Source organism: Salvelinus fontinalis, unplaced genomic scaffold (genome assembly GCF_029448725.1).
Source record: "Salvelinus fontinalis isolate EN_2023a unplaced genomic scaffold, ASM2944872v1 scaffold_1990, whole genome shotgun sequence".
In the NCBI taxonomy this organism is placed as follows: domain Eukaryota; kingdom Metazoa; phylum Chordata; class Actinopteri; order Salmoniformes; family Salmonidae; genus Salvelinus; species Salvelinus fontinalis.
The window spans coordinates 1-9018 of NW_026602199.1; the positions used below are offsets into that span (position 1 = coordinate 1).

The following is a 9018-nucleotide window of genomic DNA, read 5'->3' on the forward strand; positions in this document are numbered from 1 at the left end:
GATGAGGCAGATAGGTGACATAGCATATGAGGTAATTCCTGGGTTTCTTCCATTTCCGGCTATATATGATAATGTGGTTGAAGTAGATGAAGAGATAAGTAAAACTACTGTGGAGAATATGTATAAGAAAATATTAGGATGTATTCCTGGGGAGTGGGTGATTTTAATAAATAAAGAGGTGGTCAAAAGATCTAGGGGTTTACCGGTTTTATATTATGAAAGTAATGGGGAGAAACATGATTTATCAGGTTTAAAAGTTAAAATGGTTTATAGAAAATGTATTTTAAAAGAGATAAAAGTTCCTGCTTCGGAAAAAGTGTGGTCTAGGGTGTTTCCAAATATGGATGTGAAATCAATATGGAAGAATGTAAATGTAAAATGTAATTTTATAGAATGTGAAGACAATGATTTTAAAATGAAACATAATAGGATTTTTACAAATGTGGTTTTGCATCAAATAAATAGGGATGTTAAAAGAGAATGTGATATTTGTGGTACGGGGGTGGAAAATTTTATGCACTTTTTTGTTGAATGTAGTAGGTTGAAAGATTTTCACGAGTTTTTAAAGGGGCTTTTAGTAAAACATTGGGGAGAAGAGATTTTTACTGGGGTGGAGTGGAGGAGGTTGTTTCTTTTTGGTTTAAATGGGAAAAGTAAAGTTTTAAATTTTAATTTGGTGAATTTTATACTGAGTCATGCTAGATATGCGATAAGATTAAGAAGGAATCTAGGTCATTATGAAGGGAAAATTGTGAGTGTGGAAGGTTTTTTTAGCAGGATTTTAGAGAAAGATATAGAGATAATATATAGATACGGTGGAGGAAATTTTGAAAAATTGTTTGTGTGGGGGAGTACTTTTATTGAAATTCTGTCAAATGGAAAACTTGTATTTAATTATTAATTGGTTTTAGTGAAGGATTGTGATTTTAATTGTTTTTCATTTTTTTTTTCTCTTCAGATTTTGAAAAAAGGGTGAATTGTTCATCCTTATTTATTATTGACTGAATGTTGTAAATAATGATTGTTTTTCATAATAAAAGATAAAAAAAAAAAAAATACGCCCGATCTCGTCTGATCTCGGAAGCTAAGCAGGGTCGGGCCTGGTTAGTACTTGGATGGGAGACCGCCTGGGAATACCAGGTGCTGTAAGCCTTTTGTCCACTAGGGGGTGTTGCATTATTTCATCAGCATCACTGCCTTGTAGTAAGCATTTGTTGCTGAATTGACTAAATGCAGCCTCTATGGGCTAGTCTCCCCTGCCCTTTTAATACGATCAAAGTTCCTTGTGTTGTCAGGGAGCAACTGCCTTTTATTTATAAGACAAATAAGAATATTGTTACTGAATGCAGCTTGTGTGTGCTCTGTGCTCCCTCGCCCTGTTCAAATGATCAAAGGAAATAATGCTGGTGAGGAGTGGAACTGGACTGGTGTCTGATGGCCCTGTGTTTTCCATGTTGGAATTACAACCCTTCTTTTATGGAGTAAATCAAAAGCACAAGGGAATCTGAGATGTTATCGATAATAAATCAATTGGTTTCATGCATTTGTCTGTGTGTGTGTGTGTGTGTGTCTGAATGTGATTGTATTTCGTCATATCGCAAACATTTGTGATATCAGATAGGTTAAGATATTAAAAAGTAATTGGTGATTTTTTTCGACAGTGTTGCATGATGGGAATCTAGTGGTTCACTGATATAATCTAGTAAACAAAATAAACTACTTTTTCACTACTCTGTGTGCAAGTGCATTCCTAAACGGCATTTAACGCAGGTCGATGTGATATGATATTATCAGAACACAAAGTGGTTACCGTTAGCGGAAAATGTTGGCACTGGAGAGACTTTTCCTCCACTAAGCAGAAGAGATACTGTAATCAAGAAGGTGGTTCAGCCGGTGTGGGGCTCAGCCATTGCACTCTGGCTGTGCTGACCCCTTGCGAATTTTCCAAATGTGTGAATCTCGATTGCAAAATTTATGGTAGTTCTCGTTTGCGCTTTACCCTGATGTCTTTGTTAATGATAAACCGTTGCATGGCGGCAGGCTTAAGGATGACTTGAGTCAACTGACTGTGCTTATGGAGATCTTTGAAGTCAGTTGTGAAGGAGACTTTGTGGACCAATCGAAAGGTGGAAACATTTGTTTGTAAAATATTGTTGGCATTTTGTCGAAACATTATGTTGCGAAATGCAGCATTGTATTTATGCCACGCTGGTACTTCAATCAGGAGATAGTTGGGAAGCCACTCTAACCCCCCCCCCCGGTCATGATGTGTCATGCGCTTCCAATATGAAATTGTCCATACATGCATTCCTCCTTAGCACAGAACAATGCAATAGGTTTTCAACATCCAGAGCTTTTGTGTATTTATTGTGGCTAGTAGGATAGCTGCATGGGAAACTGTTGCTGATGATGTATTTGTCAGAAGTCATTGTATTTGTCCGTTTTTTCCCACAAGGCTGAAATATGTGCCCTCGCTTAGAAATGTTTGCAAGGTTTGTTTGTATTTCATCCAACTATCTGTGCTAAAAAGTGATGGCTACAGTATATGTAATTTCTTCCACTTTTTGAGTGAGCCAAAGTTCAAGCTGCTTATCTAATTGGTGAGAATGCAATGTCTGTTTATCAGACTCACTTTGACTTTATATGGTGTACCAAGAGATGTGCATTGGCTTACGGCCATACCAGCCTGAATGCGCATTTCCTGATTGGAGAAGTGACGACAGGTGCGAGTGTTTGAGCTGTGAGTAAGTGTTTGCTGGAGAGTGTTTGCTCGAGAGCTATTTTTGTTAATTAATTGGTTTTTGCAATATAATTTTTTTTGTTCTTGCATTTGAATACTTTTAAGTTTGGTTAGTCTTCCCCCCTTGCAGTTTTGCTGCTTGGGGGAGAGGTTTTTTTTCGGATTCATTTTTTTTTTTTTTTTGAATTGCTATGACGGACAACATGGAAACAATAAATGGAATGGACAAGGACAACGAAAATGCGCAACGGAAGAAAAATGAAGGTAAAGAAGGAATGAAATATGGAAAAGAATACACGGTGGCAATTGAGTTGGAAGGAGAAGACAAAGTGACGACAATGGAACTACTGCGAGCAATTAAGGAGGTGTGTGGAGAGGTGGTGGGATGCCGAATGAAAGGAGAAAAGAAGTATGAAGTTACGATGAGGAATGAAAAAGGAAAAGAACGGCTAATGGATGGAATACGGATAAAGGACACCAAGATACTGGCGAGAGATATTAATGTGAAGGAAGTGGTGGTGTCGTTCATGAATCTCCCAGTATATGTAGAAGATGGTGTGATACTGGGCAAGCTGAGTAGCTGGGGAGTGGAGGCTGTCTCGGAGATAAGGAGGAGAGTTTGGCCAGGAACGGAGGTGGTTGACGGGACACGTTTCTGCAAGGTCAAGTTCACAGGAAAAGTGACATCATTACCTTATTCTACAAGAATTGAGACGTTGGAGGGAGCAGAATATTTCAGAGTCATTCATGACAAACAGGTCAGAGTGTGTCGTATGTGTATTCAACCAGGGCACATAGTTAAAGACTGCCCGGAATTTAAGTGCTTTAAGTGTGGAAATCAAGGACACTATGCGAGAGAATGTGATGGAGAGAAGGAAAGGAATTTTTGTGGCAGATGCAGAAAGAGATTGGCGGAGTGCAACTGTGGAGAGGTTATGGCTGAAGAGGGGAGTCAAGCACTATTCGAGGAAGCAGTGGTATTGATGCAAGAAGGAGAAGAAGATGGAGGAGAGGACGTGGTGGAAGGCGGAGAGACGGAGGAAGGAAGAAGGAAGAAGGACCAGAAGATAAATGAAATTGGGAGCAGTATGGACTCAGAAATAAGAAGAGGGAGTTTTCAGGAGGAGGGGGGGAGTGGACTGGGGGGAAGCACGGGGGACTCACAGGGTTTGGGGGAAAGCACAGCACTAACAAGTAGCTCGGGGGGTGAAGAAATGGAGGGGGTTATGGAGTTGATGACAATACCAGAGACGGCGATGAGCACGGGGAGCACAAAGACTATACAAGAAACGGAGATGAATACGGGGAGCACAACGGATGTGGATGTCAAGGGGGTGAGTTGGCTGGAAAACATGGACTTGGAGGATATATCGGATACGGATGATGGAGAAAAGATTGAAAGAACAAGGGAAGGATACAGGAAGAGGAAAGCGGCGGGAAGAGGGGGAGAGAAAGGGTGGAAGAGGAAATGAAACTGGATAACAGGTAGAGGATAATGAAATTATATATATATTTTTTATTTTTATTTATTAGAATGGTTAATATATTGTCATTAAATGCAAATGGTTTGAGGACAATGGAAAAATTTAATAGAATAGTAAAAATGAAGAATTCAGATATTTTATGTATTCAAGAGACGCACTGGGATAATGTATGTGTTTTAGAAGTAAAAAAAATATGGAGGGATTTTATTTATGTAAATAATGGCAGAGGGAATTCAAGTGGGGTTGCTATTTTATTGAGGAAGGATGTGGTGGATAATGTGAAACAGATATATAATGATAATAATGGGAGGATTTTAATTGTAGATTTTGAATATATGAGTATGGTTTTTAGAATTATAAATATTTATGCGCCTAATACTGAAATAGAGCGCAAAAATTTATTTTTAGAAATAGGGAAATGGTGTGAGGGGAACTGTATTGTAGTTGGAGATTTTAATGTTAAAATGGATAGACTGGATATGACAAGAGGAGCTATTTTTAGAAATGATGTATCTAGGGGGGTTTTAAAGAAGATGATGTTAGAAAAAGGAATAATTGATATATGGAGAGAGGAAAATCCAGAAAAAAGAGAATTTTCTAGAAGGCAGGTGGTTTTAGGGGATTTAAAACAAACGAGGATAGATCTGGTTTTAGTAAAAGAAGGTTTAAGAAATTTTATGAAAGATATTAAGTATGTTTTTACAACTTTTAGTGATCATGCAGGTTTAACATTTTCAGTGGGATTAGATAAGGAAAGAACAGGGGGTGGAATATGGTGTATGAATGCAGGGGATTTGGGAGATGAGGAATATGGGAAACAACTTAAATCTTTGATAGCATGTGAAATGGAGGATAAGCAGAAAGAGAATGATAAGTGTTCATGGTGGGATAAGGTTAAGGAAAAAATAAAAGTTTTTAGTATAGGATATGCAAGGAAAAAGAGAGGTAGGATGAAAAGAGAAGAAAATGAGTTGAGAGCTAAATTGGATAAAGAAATGAGGAAGTGTGACAGTGAACCTAATTATAATATAGGAAAGTTTTTGGAATTAAAAGCACAATTGACTAAATATGAAATAGATAAGTGTAAGGGTGCAATTATAAGAAGTAAGGCAAAGTATGTTTTGGAGGGGGAGAAATGTACTTCATTTTTTCTTGGTTTAGAGAAGAATAAACAGAGGAGAACATATATTAGAGAGATCGAAAATATAAAGGGTGAAGTTGTCAATGATTATGTAGAGGTTTTAGAAACAGTGCAGAATTTTTATAAGGATTTATTTAAGAAAGGGGAGGTGGATGAGGGGTGTGTAAAGGAGATATTGGATAGTGTGGATGTGCAAATTAAGGAAGAGGATAAACAAATGTGTGATGGGAAGATAACATTGAATGAAGTTAAAGATGCGATTAAGGGTTTACAAGTAAATAAGAGTCCTGGAGTAGATGGAATAATTGCAGAGTTTTATAAAATATATGCCAGTTTTTTAGCACCTATTTTATTGGAAGTTTATCAATATATGGAGGATAATGATAGTATTTCTGAATCTATGGTGACAGGGCTGATAACGATTTTATATAAAAATAAGGGGAGTAAATTAAAACTGGAGAATTATAGGCCAATTAGTTTATTAAATTCGGATTATAAGATTTTAGCTAAGGTACTGGCAAATAGAATGAAGCAAGTTTTAAATGATATTATAGCACCTACACAGAATTATAGTGTGCCTGGTAGAGATATTGCGGATACAATTAATACAATTAGAGATGTGATAAATAAAATGAATCATGATAAGATGGGGGGAATTGTTTTAAGCATAGATTTAAATAAAGCTTTTGATAGGGTGGAACATGATTTTATGTTTAGGGTAATGGATAAATATGGTTTTGGTAATAGAATAATAGGATGGATAAAATTATTATATAAGAAGGCAAAAAGTAGGGTGAAATGTAATGGGGTTTTAACCGATTCTTTTATTCTTGAGAGATCTGTGAGACAGGGCTGTCCTTTATCAGCTTTATTATTTGTTTTATCGGTAGAACCTTTAGCAGCATTTCTTAAAAGAGATAATCTTATAAATTGTGTAGAGACTCCGCAAGGAGGTTTTAGTTTGATACATCAATACGCAGATGATACCACTATAACAGTTAGAGATGAGGGTAGTGTAAAAAGGGTGATGGAGTGTTTTAAAGTATATGGACAAGCATCGGGTGCAAAGGTTAACATGGAGAAGTCAGTAGTAATGTATATTGGGAAGATTAATGAGGGGAATTTTCCTTTTAAAGTGGTTAAAGATTATTTTAAGGTATTAGGAGTGTTTTTAGGGGTGAAAGAAATGGAAGCTAGGGATTTGACATGGAGTGGTGTAATAAATAAAGTTAGAAAGGTGGTAAATATGTGGAGGGGGAGGTCTTTGAAATTAAAAGGGAAAGTCATTGTCATAAATTCATTGTTGATGTCAATATTTATTTATGTAATGAATGTTTTGGATATGCCAGAATGGGTTTTATCTGAAATGAATAAAATTGTAGTTGATTTTTTATGGGAAGGGAAGGGGGTGAGAATAGCTTTTAAAACTTTGATTGCAGGTTATGAGGAGGGGGGTTTGAAGTTGGTAGATTTAAGTGTAAGGAAAACAGCAATTAGAGTAAAAATGGTACGGAAATATTTATTTGGTGAATTGGATTATGGGTGGAAAAGGTTTTTTAAAGAGTATTTGCAGGAGGTTGGGAGGATGGGGGACAATGGTTTATTGATGAGTATGAAGAAGGAAATGTTAGGTAATATACCTTTGTTTTACAGAGAAGTGTTTGAGGCTTGGGGGCGGTTTTTACCAAATATTTATTATGAATGTACCAGTTTAGAAAATATTTTAAATCAGCCGATATTTTTAAATCCAAAGATAAAGTGCAATAATATGATGTTGTTTTGTAAATATTTTATGAGGGCTGGGATGAGGCAGATAGGTGACATAGCATATGAGGTAATTCCTGGGTTTCTTCCATTTCAGGCTATATATGACAATGTGGTTGAAGTAGATGAAGAAATAAGTAAAACTACTGTGGAGAATATGTATAAGAAAATATTAGGATGTATTCCCGGGGAGTGGGTGATTTTAATAAACAAAGAGGTGGTTAAAAGATCTAGGGCTTTACCAGTTTTATATTATGAAAGTAATGGGGAGAAACATGATTTATCAGGTCTAAAAGTTAAAATGGTTTATAGAAAATGTATTTTAAAAGAGATAAAAAGTCCTGCTGCGGAGAAAGTGTGGTCTAGGGTGTTTCCAAACATGGATGTAAAATCAATATGGAAGAATGTAAATGTAAAATATAATTTTATAGAATGTGAAGACAATGATTTTAAATTGAAACATAATAGGATTTTTACAAATGTGGTTTTGCATCAAATAAATAGGGATATTAAAAGAGAATGTGATATTTGTGGTACGGGGGTGGAAAATTTGATGCACTTTTTTATTGAATGTAGTAGGTTGAAAGATTTTCATGAGTTTTTAAAAGGGCTTTTAGTAAAACATTGGGGAGAAGAGATTTTTACTGGGGTGGAGTGGAGGAGGTTGTTTCTTTTTGGTTTAAATGGGAAAAGTAAAGTTTTAAATATTAATTTGGTGAATTTTGTAATAAGTCATGCTAGATATGCGATAAGATTAAGAAGGAATTTAGGTCATTATGAAGGGAAAATTGTGAGTGTGGAAGGTTTTTTTAGGAGCATATTAGAGAGAGATATAGAGATAATATATAGATACGGTGGAGGAAATTTTGAAAAATTGTTTGTGTGGGGGAGTACTTTTATTGAAATTCTGTCAAATGGGAAACTTGTATTTCATTATTAAGTGGATTTAGTGGATGATTGTGTTTTTAATAGGTTTTATTTTATTTATTTTTGATTTTTTGATTTTGTAAAAGGATGAATTGTTCATCCTTTTTTATTATTGATTGAATGTTGTAAATATTATGTGTTTTTTCATAATAAAAGATAAAAAAAAAAAAAATACGCCCGATCTCGTCTGATCTCGGAAGCTAAGCAGGGTCGGGCCTGGTTAGTACTTGGATGGGAGACCGCCTGGGAATACCAGGTGCTGTAAGCCTTTTGTCCACTAGGGGGTGTGGCATTATTTCATCAGCAACACTGCCTTGTAGTAAGCATTTGTTGCTGAATTGACTAAATGCAGCCTCTATGGGCTAGTCTCCCCTGCCCTTTTAATACGATCAAAGTTCCTTGTGTTGTCAGGGAGCAACTGCCTTTTATTTATAAGACAAATAAGAATATTGTTACTGAATGCAGCTTGTGTGTGCTCTGTGCTCCCTCGCCCTGTTCAAATGATCAAAGGAAATAATGCTGGTGAGGAGTGGAACTGGACTGGTGTCTGATGGCCCTGTGTTTTCCATGTTGGAATTACAACCCTTCTTTTATGGAGTAAATCAAAAGCACAAGGGAATCTGAGATGTTATCGATAATAAATCAATTGGTTTCATGCATTTGTCTGTGTGTGTGTGTGTGTGTCTGAATGTGATTGTATTTCGTCATATCGCAAACATTTGTGATATCAGATAGGTTAAGATATTAAAAAGTAATTGGTGATTTTTTTCGACAGTGTTGCATGATGGGAATCTAGTGGTTCACTGATATAATCTAGTAAACAAAATAAACTACTTTTTCACTACTCTGTGTGCAAGTGCATTCCTAAACGGCATTTAACGCAGGTCGATGTGATATGATATTATCAGAACACAAAGTGGTTACCGTTAGCGGAAAATGTTGGCACTGGAGAGACTTTTCCT

At 36.2% G+C, this 9018-nt stretch overlaps 1 pseudogene; it reads left to right on the top strand.

Annotated features, from left to right (window-relative positions):
* The first annotated feature begins 1848 nt into the window (after window positions 1-1848).
* Window positions 1849-1998, top strand: LOC129850387 (U1 spliceosomal RNA; annotated as a pseudogene).
* The last annotated feature ends 7020 nt before the right edge of the window (window positions 1999-9018 follow it).